Genomic DNA, 12,983 nt, shown 5'->3' on the forward strand with positions numbered 1-12,983 from the left:
ATATTAGAAATGAAACAGAACGTAAATAAAGATGAGATGGGACATTTGATACTATGTGAAGAATTTGACAAAGCGCTGAAAGACCTAAGTAGAAACAAGACCCCGGGAGTAGACAACATTCCGACAGAACATCTGATAGCCTTGAAGGTACCAACCTCTTCCTTCTGGCGAGCAAGGTGCATGAGAGAGGCGAAATACCCTCAGAGTTCAAGAAGAATATACGCTAAGTGATCGAAAGTACCCGAAAACCCCCCAAAACATACGTTTTTCTTATTAGGTGCATTTTGCTGCCACCTGCTGCCAGGTACTGCATATCAGCGACCTCAGTAGTCAGAACACATCGTGAGAGAGCAGAATGGGGCGCTCCGCCGAACTCACGGACTTCGAACATGGTCACGTGATTGGGTGTCACTTGTCATACGTTTGTAAGCGAGGTTTCCACACTCCTAAACATCCCTGGGTCCACTGTTTCCGATGTGACAGTGCAGTGGAAACGTGAAGGGACACGTACAGCACAAAAGCGTACAGGCCGACCGCGTCTGTTGACTGACAGAAAACGCGTCTGTTGACTGACAGAAAACGCCGACAGTTGTAGAGGGTCGTAATGTGCAATAGGCAGACATCTATCAAGACCATCACAGACGAATTCCAAACTGTATCAGGATCCACTGCAAGTACTATGACAGTTAGGCGGGAGGTGAGAAAACTTGAATTTCATGGTCGAGCGGCTGCTCATAAGCCGCACATCAGGCCAGTAAATGCCAAACGACGCCTCACTTGGTGTAAGGAGCGTTAACATTGGACAATTTAACAGTGTAAAAACTAAATGTGAAGTGACGAATGACGGTACATAATGTGGAGTTAAGACATAGGGAATAACTTGCTTGGTGCTAGAGGGAGATGTAGATGGTAAAAACTGTAGAGGAACAATGAGAATGGAACGTTTCCAATACACAGGTGTAAGAGAAAAGTACGGCACAAATTGCAGGACACATTCCTCACACGTGTACGAAGAAAATATGTTATGTGAATGTGGTTTGTTTCGATGATACAACTCATTTTCTTCAAGTCATTACTCATGGGAAACACAAACGAACAGAACGCATCAGCATAACATAAGCAACTCTTTCTCACAGGATATGTTCACTGTGTCTTCCGTGGGCATTGGTATGTGCGTCAGTGCGCCGTCCTAATGAATATCGGATGCACTGATGCATCCCTGGATTATGATGTATTGTTTCGCAGCTTGCACAATACGGACAAGGAGACTTTGAACATCTTGGACTGGGGTTCCATGCACAAGAGCTTTCAAATGCCGCCACAAATAAAAGTCCAGTGGATTTAGGTGTGGAGAGGGTGCATGAAGGGCAAATACCTAATCTCTACCTACCGTCTGTCAGCAAATCTGTTATTAAGATGACGACGGACATTAACAGTAAAATAAGGAGGTGCTCCATGGTGAATAAAGAACATTTTTTCTTCGCACAGCTCCAGGCATATCTGCTAACCCATCAGGTTGACCATTCTCTACGAAATTACGATCATTTTGTCCGTTGATTTTAGGTGGAAATAAAGTGAGGGAGTACCAAAGTCACCAGCGATGCTGGCCCAAGCGTTGACAGAAAATCTTTGTTGGTGACTTGCTTCAACAGGTGCTTGAGGACTGACGTCTGCCAATACGTACAGCTTGAGAAAATTTACAACCTGATGTCCCTGAAACTCGTTGGATAAAATGGGTTGCAACACGGAAACAAAGCGTTTACAGAGCGATGTTCATGTGACATATATCTTCGTCTACGTGGGAGGAATGTGTACTGAAATTTGTACCGTACATTTTTGTTTCACCCTATATAGCTGAGGACGTGTGGTGCAAGTGCTTTTCCGAGGTGCAGAGGTAGGCGCAAGAGAGGAATTCGTTGCGGGCCGCATCAAACGAGATGCCTGACGACAGTAAAGAAAATGCGCAGCTGTATTGGAAATCTGATGCGTGGGAAAAGGCGGCTGCGGCCGTTGGGCTGCAGCGTAAGCAGCGAGCGGGGCAGCTGGTGGCAGATATCCCCAGAATAGGGCTGAGCTGAGCTGAGCCGAGCTGGGCCGAGCGCGCCGCTATCGCGGTGGGCGTGCCGCGATAGCCTATCTGCCGCACAAGCGCCGCTCTGTGCTAGCCGCCTGCGGCTCCCAGCCCGCGTTACTGGATTCCTCTCCGTGCGCTTAACGCAGGCGAAGACCGGTACGGCAGCGCATGCTGCCGAATGTTCCAATTTCTTTGTCTCTCAATTCTAGTTCGGATTCGCTACCGTTGGAGACACGAACGGTGGCAGCCGAGTACAGGCTTGTTCTGCGCACCTACACTGTATGATCAAAAGTATCCGGACACCTGGCTGAAAATGACATACAAGTTCGTGGCGCCCTCCATCGGTACTGCTCGAATTCAATATGGAGTTGGTTCACACTTAGCCCATGTAACGGTACTTTGACTACCGCGCCTCCGCCAGGGCAAAGATGTGATTTACGATCGCGCAAGCAGAAGAGCGCTGCGCCAGCGACAGATTCTCATAAGTAATTTTGATCTTTTTTTTTTTTTACTTTTGCGTAGGTGCTTGTTTTAACAACTAGATCATTACTCTCTTGTTATCTTGTCTTCATACGTTTAAGACTTGTATTTTGTGGCGCTGATGTTAAAGAATGATTTTAAGTGGACATTAAAACTATATTATGAAACAAACACACGGCATCTTCAAGTTATTTCAGTAGTAATTCGCAATGGTTATCGCCAAATTTATAAATTAATCCAGACAGTGAGAACTTTAAGAAATTTTCATCAGACGGAGAACAAGAGGACCAGCGAACAATAAAAAAGGGCATCCTACAAGAAAATCAAGAAGTACTCCAGATGCAGGCACGAAGACTATATTATAATAGATACTACGTTTCTGACAGAATTGTAAGGTAAATTTCAACTTATTTCTGTTGCTATTTCCTTGCAGTCGCTTTTTGTAGTGTTGCCGACCCGATCTGCCATTCTCGGTCCAATTACAGCACTGTCTCAATCAGTAATACGAAGTCCGCCTCATCCGTAACTTATTCCATCAAAATTCAAAACCAATCAGATTTTCTATTTTCACGGTAGAACCCTGAGAAAAGGAAACACTACACCCTGATGGCAGCTTCCATTCTCGCAGGTATACATTCAAGCAGGTGCTGGAAGGTTTCTTGGGGAATGACAGCCCATTCTTCACGGGGTGCTGCACTGAGGAGAGGTATCGATGTCGGTCGGTGAGGCCTGACACGAAGTCGGTGTTACAAAACATCCCAAAGATGTGCTGTAGGTTTCAGGCCAGGACTCTGTGCAGGCCAGTCCATCACAGGGATGTTATTATCGTGTAACCACTCAGCCACAGGCCGTGCATTATGAACAGGTGCTCTATCGTGCTGAAAGATGCAGTCACCATCCCCGAATTGCTCTTCAACAGTGGGAACCAAGAAGCTGCTTAAGAAATCAATGTAGGCCTGTGCTGCGATACTGCCACACAAAACAACAAGGGGCGTAAGCATGAAAAACACGACCACACCGTTACACTACCCCCTCTCAATTTTACTGTTGGCACTACACACCCTGGCAGATGACGTTCACCAGGCATTCGCCATACGCACACCCTGCCATCTGATCGTCACTTTGTATACCGTGATTCGTCACTCCACACTCCCCGTTTTTCCACTGTTCAATCGTCCAATGTTTACTCTCCTTATACTAAGCAAGGCGTGATGTGTGGCTTATGAGCAACCGCTCGACCATGAAATCCAAGTTTTCTCACCTCTCGCCTAACTGTAATAGAACTGGCAGTGGATCCTACTGCAGTTTGGAAATGGTGTGTGCTAGTCTGGATAGGATGACTGTCTATTACATATTACGTCCCTCTTCAACAGTCGGCGGTCTCTGTCAGTCAGCAGACGAGTTCGGCCTATACGCTTTTGTGCTGTACGTGTCGCTTTACGTTTCCACTTTTCTATCACATCGAAAACAGTGTGCCTAGGGATGTTTAGGAGTGTGGAAATCTCGCGTACAGACGTATGATACAAGTGACACCCAATCACCTGACCACGTTCTAAGTACGTGAGTTCCGCGGAGCGCCCCATTCTGCTTTCTCACGATGTCTAATTACTACTTGAGGTCGCTGATATGGAGTACCTGGCAGTAAGTGGCAGCGCTATCCACCTGATATGAAAAACTTATGTTTTTGTTCGGATAATTTTGATCACATAGTATATGTTATGTATGCTCCGACAGCCAATAAGCGTTCGTTATATTCTGAGACCTCTGCTGCGAATGCCTTGGCTATTGCGAGTATTACGCGTCATCATAGAGAGTCGTTTAGTGGATTTCGATTCCATACGTCGTAACTTGTCATCATTGATTGTGGTAGTAATTGATAAATTATTCATATGTAAGCGGGAGACATAATTTGCAGGATATACGCTTTCTTCAAGCGGAAAGCACGCGCATGGGCGTACCGCAACTGTCGGTTGGGATCGTCAACAATACACCCCCCCCCCCCCCCCCCTCCGTTTCTTGACATGCGCGAACCGCCATCGTTTGTGGATCGGACTATATCCTGAAATGATCAATATCTGGGATAACGTTGCGTTTTCGAATAACACACTAACGTAAGAAATGAGCCAATCATTAAGTACCTATAATAACACAAGTACGAGACTTGAAAGTTAATTAGTCACCATCGTTTATTAATAACTTTGGGCCATAGACCGCTCCACTCGAACTATCTACACAATTGGCGCTGCTAAGAGTATCCTGCGAATTCGACACTAATGACAAAGAGTTAATCACAATGATAGTGACTATTCTGAGGAACAGTAAATTTTAGAAACGTGTATCTATTTTTGTGTAATTTGTAAATAAATAGTTGCCATTATCAACATTATGACACTCGTAGTAGCGATAAAAACAGGAACTTCAGGAAAGTTAAATCTGTGTGATCAACCGATATCCGACCACACACCCTTTTCTCTGGATATTTCACAACAGCATATAATCAGCTGAAGGTGAAAGAGTCAGACCATTTCTTGCGACCAGCACCATCTTTTATCATTCAAAGCGATAGGCAGGGCATAAACAAGGGGATAAGAAATACCAATAACAAATCTATTGAAATACAATATTTCTTTAAACCAAAATAACCCAGCAGGTGTTGTGGAATAAACATTTGGCATTTTTACCAGCAGGGAATTGTAGGTGCAAAGTCGTTGTGTTACAGTAGGACGACAGGTGCCAATTAAGTCTCTATATCTCAAGTTTCATCCTCCCATATATTTGCTGTCACTTGAAACACAGATAACAAAAAAAAAAAAAAAAAAATGCAGTCGGTGCCATGCGTGGGTCGACTGGAGAGAAACCAGCACACGTGACTAAGCTGGGCGGTACATACAGTGTGTAACATGGTTATTGAAAACTCTCGCAATCGTGTACTTTAATCTAAAATTTAGTGAAATGAAAACTAAGAAATTCTAAAGTTTACTGGACGATAACAAGCACAGCACGTCACTCGAGTATTACCGTATTCTTGTACATTCCAATTTCATGATATTCGTTTCCTGTTCTGTGTCTATTAAGGGAGCATCGTCACTGCATGTGGCTGTTTGACCCCACATCTAATAGTAAGAAGCAACTGTGATAGCGGATTAACCTGTGTCCGGTTTATTATACTGTGAATTTATCTAGTTATTGTGAAGTTACTATTACGAGCAAGTTTAGGTCCAACTATGACTATCAGACAAAATTATATCATCTTCTTACTATCGACATCATCTAATAATGTAACGTAGTTTCGTTAAGCATTATGGAGATGCATGTGAACATCCTCCAAGTATCTTCTGTTTGCAAAACAAAACTGCACATTTACTAAAAAACGATTGATAATTCAGGAAAAAGAAATAAGAAATGGAAAAAGTGTACTGTGCTTAGAGATCATGAAACTTCGTAATATCGCTATTCTAATCTTTGTTCCCTTCCATAACAATGAGTCTTTGAGTAATGGATTCATCACTATAGGAATGCAGAAATATTTTCTTACGTGCAAATTCGGCTTATATTATGTTGAAACAAAGTTCGTCACCTTTAGATCAAAATAACAATAGTAATCACCGTATGTATCGGTGGAGTTTCATTTTAAAATGGCTTCTTTCATAACTGGAACATTCATATTCTTTAGTACCAAGTGTATCGCATGCCTACGAGCTATATTCTCATGCGATATACAGTGTTTTTTACCCTCCTTGCTATCCTGCAGTGTACTCTGGTTGATGAACTCTTCTTTACCTCAGCTGTTTTGTACGATACAATTAAATAGGAATGTCGTCTGCGAGTTCCTGGTCGTGTATAAAGACTGGCCAAGGGGAAAGTGCCGCAACAGCCCTAAGGAATCAACGCTACTTGTGCTTCCGGTGTAATTCATGTCGCATTTTGGTGTGCATACAACAAGCTACAGACACAATGTCAGTCGCCTTCATTTCAGAACACCACTTCTTAATGTGACAGAGACCAAAACAAGAGTTGTCACAAGGTGAGATTTTCAAGATAAAGGAGTTATGGTTACGGAGAAGAAATGATGTCGAAAAGGAAAGAGTAGTAAGTATCACAAGTAAACAGCAAATTTCCCAAAATAATTGTTTGAAGATAAGCATTTGTCCTGTGGGTCTGGAGCATTTTATGCCACAAAATAATTAAAATTAGGTCCAGCTCCATGGTTCCGAGGCCTCTAAACCCCAGCTATCCATTCATCCACCGAAGACGTCGCTCTGTGCTTCAGAATAAAGAATGACAACTACTAAAAAGAATTCTAAATTTATGCTTAGTTGTCGTACAGATCACAGCTGTACGTATCGAGGAAGTCACCAACTTCACTCTGTTACACATGGCACCAAATGCACATCGAAATAACATTATTGTGCTAGCTATATTGACAATATTAAACTAACTCCAGCCTATCAGTTCCAACGTCTGGAAATCGAAAACCTCTCTGCTTATCTTCGGATCGCTGGCATTTGGCTGAAAAGAATCAAGCTCAAAAATGGGCCCATCGTTTTCACGAGATCAGTGAATGAAAATACATGAAATAATAAAAAACCTCAAAACTCATCTCATCTCTACATTAACAAGGAAATAGGACCAATGGCCAGTAATATTATCTATTTAATGTACTTCCGGTCCGGAATGCTCCCACTTCAATGATATCTTCCAAATACTATTTTAAGAGAATGTGATAAAACGAAAAAATAAATTTAACTGAAAGATTCGCATGTAAAAACTTTACCAGCAGCTTCTGGACATCATAAATGTAGATTATTGTTGAATTCAGGTAGCCTCCAGAAAATGACTGCTGAAGCCCTCGATGAGGGCTACTTCTTCCGCTTCTACTTGTAGCTGTCAGCTTACTAACCTTTTTTGCGCACAATGTCTAGCAGACATGGACGTTAAAATCCTATACCTAAATTCATTCAGATGTATAGTGTGTTTCAGAAAGAAAAATCCTATTTCAGAAGACTGTATCTTCTACATCAGTGAAGATATAACCATGGGGTGAGTATCAACATACCTAACCTGAAAATTTACCTCTGCACCGTTGTAAGTTACCAGTTCATATTGCTACCGGTAGAGGTCTCCCTGATGGAACTGACAAGTCGTGGTGATGATAACATAGCAACAAAAGGCGTTTGACGTTCTACGTTGCAACGGTCACCTGCGTCTAAGAGCATTTCTGAACTAAGAGGAGTGATTTTCATAGAGAGTTCAGCACTGCACTGCCTACAAATTAAGAGGCGTATGGATCTCGTATTGCACCATTGGCCTCCATTATAGTCTGCTCTCATTGTATGCAATATACATGATGTATCATAATTAGTGTCGTAAACGTATACAGTGGAAGCTACACGACACTAGAAGTAAAAAAAGAGTCTCGGTAAACACGGGCTTTAAAATGCATACCTTGGAAGCTATGAGCACTTCTTCATATTCTGTATATTCTACTGCAAGCTCTTTGCTTTCCATACTTTGGGGGGGGGGGGGGGGGGGGGGGGGTAGTAGTACGAACCAAAACAATGGAAGAACGTCCAGGAAGCATGGTCTCTGAAGTGCATACCTAAGAGCTCATTTTCGCTACTGTGAAACACATCTTTTCGACTGAGTAAGTGCTCATACCTCTTAATGTATGTACTTTAAATTCCATTTTTACTAGACTGGTTTGCTCCTATATCGTGTACTTTCAACTGTACGCGTTTACGCTATTAATTATGATACACCTTGCAAACACGATGTCGCATTTATCTCCACTGCCCCAAACAGTTCTTTATCCAGAAGCAAAATAAAAAAAAATGTATGAAACATTAAGCACCATGATCACCTTTCTTGTAACTTTGCTTGCTGCAAAGAAAAAAATAGCAATGCATATTTTTTAAAAAAAACTGAACCCAGTGTTTTTATTTGGTAATCCACTTTCTCTCCTTAAGACCTGTTCAATAACGTATTACAGTATACCATCCACATAAATGTGATATTATTGAAAATGTAACCAAAAACTGAGAACTGAGTTTGGCTATCCTGTCATCAGCGTCAGTGTTCTCTCAAAGCTGTTGGAAGCAGGGAAGAAGACACATAGACAGTCTTTGACACACACACACACACACACACACACACACACACACACACACACACACACACACACACACACTAGTGTGTTTCAAAGGTGTTTACGACAGATGTCTGGGTGTGATAGATCACGTGGCGGGGAATAACTTTTCTTAGAGGCAAAATATTTTATGATGCTTCCCAGCGACTCTAGAAGTCTTTTAAGACTCGTTATGTCCCTGAGGGGTGACGGGGCATAGGCACTTCGCGGCCTTCGTATGCAATGTGTCTTGCCTATCATTCAGGCACATGCTCCGTATGAAGGCAGTAGACCGACCAAAACTGAGGCTTCTGATTCGCTACTCAAAAAATCTTTCTTCACTTAGAGACAGCAATTCCTAGATTTTCCTCTTGAAAACCACTCTGTCAATTTGTTAATTTGCTGAGGTAGACAGCACACAGCACAACCGGTTAGTAGACCCTGCTTGTTGGATGACATCTCGTCGTCTCACAGCTGGCGTGTACTAAAGCACGCCTAGCATCAATGGGAAATGTCAGCGAACATTTTGTCTGTAACAACAGCTGCTCCTCACAACGTGAGCTATCAACCCTAGACCACTGTCGCCAAGACTCTGAAGCACGCTGTTCATTAAAGACTCTGTCTGTGTGTCTCCCCATAAACAGCTCTGGGTGATCTGCGACACCGCGAAGCCAAGCAACAATGGTAAGTGTAGTAACTCCAGGCATGCTTGCAAAAGTACTGGGCAAATCTAACGTTTTCATGTTTGTCGTGCGTCTGGTGGAAGGCTTACTGAAAATTTGTCAGAGATGAATGACAAGTTTTGTACTAAACGTAATTGTAAAAGGCATCACAAGGTTGTATACACATGGAGTAAAAGACATCTCCCTGTGTTATCGGCCGATTCGTCCCAAAATAAAAACCTTGTGTTATTATCTCAAGTGAAATTCATCCCCAGCTTCTATCTGCATTCGTGGTAAAAATAATGACTTGTGAAATGGGACGAACGTTTTTGAAAGACCCATTTCATTAACTTACTAACTTCCTAGTACACCATAAAATTATCCTCAATTTCTTCGCCTCTACAGTTACTGTTGTCTGATTTACGGATAGTATGGACAGCTGACCAAGAAGGGAACAGTTAGTCGCCATATTGCCGAACGTGTAACTTACATCGCCTGTTGCTAAGATACTGGAAATGACCAGTAGCCCATGCTGCGGCTTCTCGTGCGGTAGCCTGTAGAGAGAATTTGGTCAGAAATGTGGCTTGTACTCACCTCGGCGTCGGTGGCGTCGGGCTTCTCGAAGCGGTAGATGTGCCGCAGGCGATGGTAGAGCCCGGCGCGCTCGTACAGGCCGAGGAAAGGGTTGCGCGTGCTGAAGAAGTCCAGGTCGATGTCCAGGATGAAGGGCGCGTCCGCCTGCGGCAGGTAGCCGCGCAGCGACGCCTCCAGCCCAGCCACGTCGTCCTCCTGGAGAGCACACGACAGGCGGCTCAGCAGCGCAGGCGTACTCATATAGCTTTCATTATCACATCTATCCAGTAAAGTACATGTAATTGCTATTTGTAATTGCCTGACACCGCCTGGAGGAGACTGACATCTATGTTGTTGTTGTGGTCTTCAGTCCTGAGACTGGTTTGGTGCAGCTCTCCATGTTACTCTATCCTGTGCAAGCTTCTTCATCTCCCAGTATCTACTGCAGCCTACATCCTTCTGAATATGCTTGGTGTATTCATCTCTTGGTCTCCCTCTACGATTTTTACCCTCCACGCTGCCCTCCAATGCTAAATTGGTGATCCCTTGATGCCTCAGAACATGTCCTACCAACCGATCCCTTCTTCTGGTCAAGTTGTGCCACAAACTTCTCCCCAATCCTATTCAGTACTTCCTCATTAGTTATCTGATCTACCCATCTAATTTTCGACATTCTTCTGTAGCACCACATTTCGAAAGCTTCTATTCTCTTCTTGTCCAAACTATTTATCGTCCATGTTCCACTTCCATACATGGCTACACTCCATACAAATACTTTCAGAAATGACTTCCTGACAGTTAAATCTATACTCGATGTTAACAAATTTCTCTTCTTCAGAAACGCTTTCCTTCCCATTGCCAGTCTACATTTTATATCCTCTCTACTTCGACCATCATCAGTTATTTTGCTCCCCAAATAGAAAAACTCCTTTACTACTTTAAATGTCTCATTTCCTAATCTAATTCCCTCAACAGCACCCGACTTAATTTGACTACATTCCATTATCCTCGTTTTGCTTTTGTTTCTGTTCATCTTATACCCTTCTTTCATGACACTGTCCATTCCATTCAACTGCTCTTACAAGTGCTTTGCTGTCTCTGACAGAACTACAATGTCATCGGCGAACCTCAAAGTTTTTATTTCTTCTCCATGGATTTTAATACCTACCCCGAATTTTTCTTTTGTTTCCTTTACTGCTTGCTCAATATACAGATCGAATAACATTGGGGAGAGGCTACAGCCCTGTCTCACTCCCTTCCCCACCACTGCTTCCCTTTCATGTCCCTCGACTCTTATAGCTGCCATCTGGTTTCTGTACAAATTGTAAATAGCCTTTCGCTCCCTGTATTTTACCCCTGCCACATTTAGAATTTGAAAGAGAGTATTCCAGTCAACATTGTCAAAAGCTTTCTCTAAGTCTACGAATGCTAGAAACGTAGGTTTGCCTTTCCTTAATCTTTCTTCTAAGATAAGTCGTAAGGTCAGTCTTGCCTCACGTGTTCCAACATTTCTACGGAATCGAAACTGATCTTCCCCGAGGTCGGCAACTACTAGTTGTTCCATTCGTCTGTAAAGAATTCGTGTTAGTATTTTGCAGCTGCGGCTTATTAAACTGATTGTTCGGTAATTTCCACATCTGTCAACACCTGACATCTGTATCAGAGCCAAAATGCTTTATTGCCCAGATCGCAGTCATCTTCAAGTCATCGGATACGTGAATTACAAAGCCATGGAGGTTAACTCACAGAAGAGATACTCCCAAGCAACACTACGTGCTCTAAAATAACTGCCCGCTCGGTTCGCCGTGCGGTCTAACGCACGGCTTTCCGGGCGGGAAAGAGCGCCTGGTCCCCGGCACGAATTCGCCTGGCGGATTTGTGTCGAGGTCCGGTGAACCGGTCAGTTTGTGGATGGTTTTTAGGCGGTTTTCCATCTGCGTCGGCGAATGCGGGCTGGTTCTCCTTATTCCGCCTCAGTTACACTATGTCGGTGATTGCTGCTCAAACAAGTTTTCCACGTACGCGTATACCACCATGACTCTACCCCACGCAAACATAGGGTTTACACTCGTCTGGTGTGAGACGTTCCCTGGCGGGGGGGGGGGGGGGGGGGGGGGGGGGAGATAGTAACGAAACTTTGCAGAAACTAGTGATCAGGATATGGGTTCTGGGCAATAAAATTTCCACCGAGCGATGTCGCGCAGTGATTAGCATCCTGGAGTCGCTTTCGGGAGGACGACGGTTAACGCCGCGTCCGACCATCCAGATGTAGGTTTTCCATGATTTCTCGAAATCGCTTCAGGCAAATGCCGGGATGTTTCCTTTGAAAGGGCACGGCCACTTTACTTCCCCATACTTCCCTAATCCAGGTTTGTGCGGCACTCTTCAAACCTTCAGGTGCTGATAACGCTTCGTCATGTGAGTGCGCAGCAGCTCTGTGTCCATCACAGTGATCAGTCAACATCTGACGCTTATCACTACCATTATGTGCCCTACCAAACCTGGTAAACACACTAAACATGAACAACACTAGTGCGCTCTGATGCCTTTTTTACATGTCACACAGAAATGCAGCTCCAATTATTTACACACCCCGATGATGTGTGCGTGCATGTATGTGTGTGTTTGTGTACGAATTTACACGTATATCTGACAATGTCTTCTGCATACTTCACTTTTTTTTGCCACGCGTAGTATTATGATAATTACATTAAAACATTTGACAGAACTTGTTTACAACAACGCTTAGTACATCGGTTTTGTAATTCAGATAAATGCATAACGTGGAATGTATTCGCCCCAAAATTTGAGAAATACATGTGCCGCGTAACTGTTTTAAGGACTGAAGTAACTACAAACTTCCTCATCTCAGACAACTTTACAATTATACGACATAAAATCGAAGTCTGTACTCCCGTTACCAGTATTTAACTTAGCACTAAGACTGCGAACACAGGTCTGTACAATATGACAATGCGACTATTTAATAAAATAAATGTTGCACCTTTATACCGTCTCCACTTACGTTGCGGAAAAACATTTTCTCTCTTATTATTTCTTAGCTCAACAT

The 12,983-nt window shown here is 43.3% G+C and overlaps 1 protein-coding gene across 1 annotated transcript in view; it reads right to left on the minus strand.

Annotated features, from left to right (window-relative positions):
* The window catches only part of LOC126354769 (UPF0489 protein C5orf22 homolog), a 1,899,147-nt gene that overhangs the window by 1,307,161 nt on the left and 579,003 nt on the right, over nucleotides 1–12,983 (minus strand). The window contains exon 3 of the mRNA XM_050004662.1: nucleotides 9,935–10,129. The gene's annotated coding sequence lies outside the window, so the exon portion shown is untranslated. The remainder of the gene's footprint in view (nucleotides 1–9,934; nucleotides 10,130–12,983) is intronic.

This window comes from Schistocerca gregaria, chromosome 3 (assembly GCF_023897955.1).
Source record: "Schistocerca gregaria isolate iqSchGreg1 chromosome 3, iqSchGreg1.2, whole genome shotgun sequence".
Lineage (NCBI taxonomy): Eukaryota > Metazoa > Arthropoda > Insecta > Orthoptera > Acrididae > Schistocerca > Schistocerca gregaria.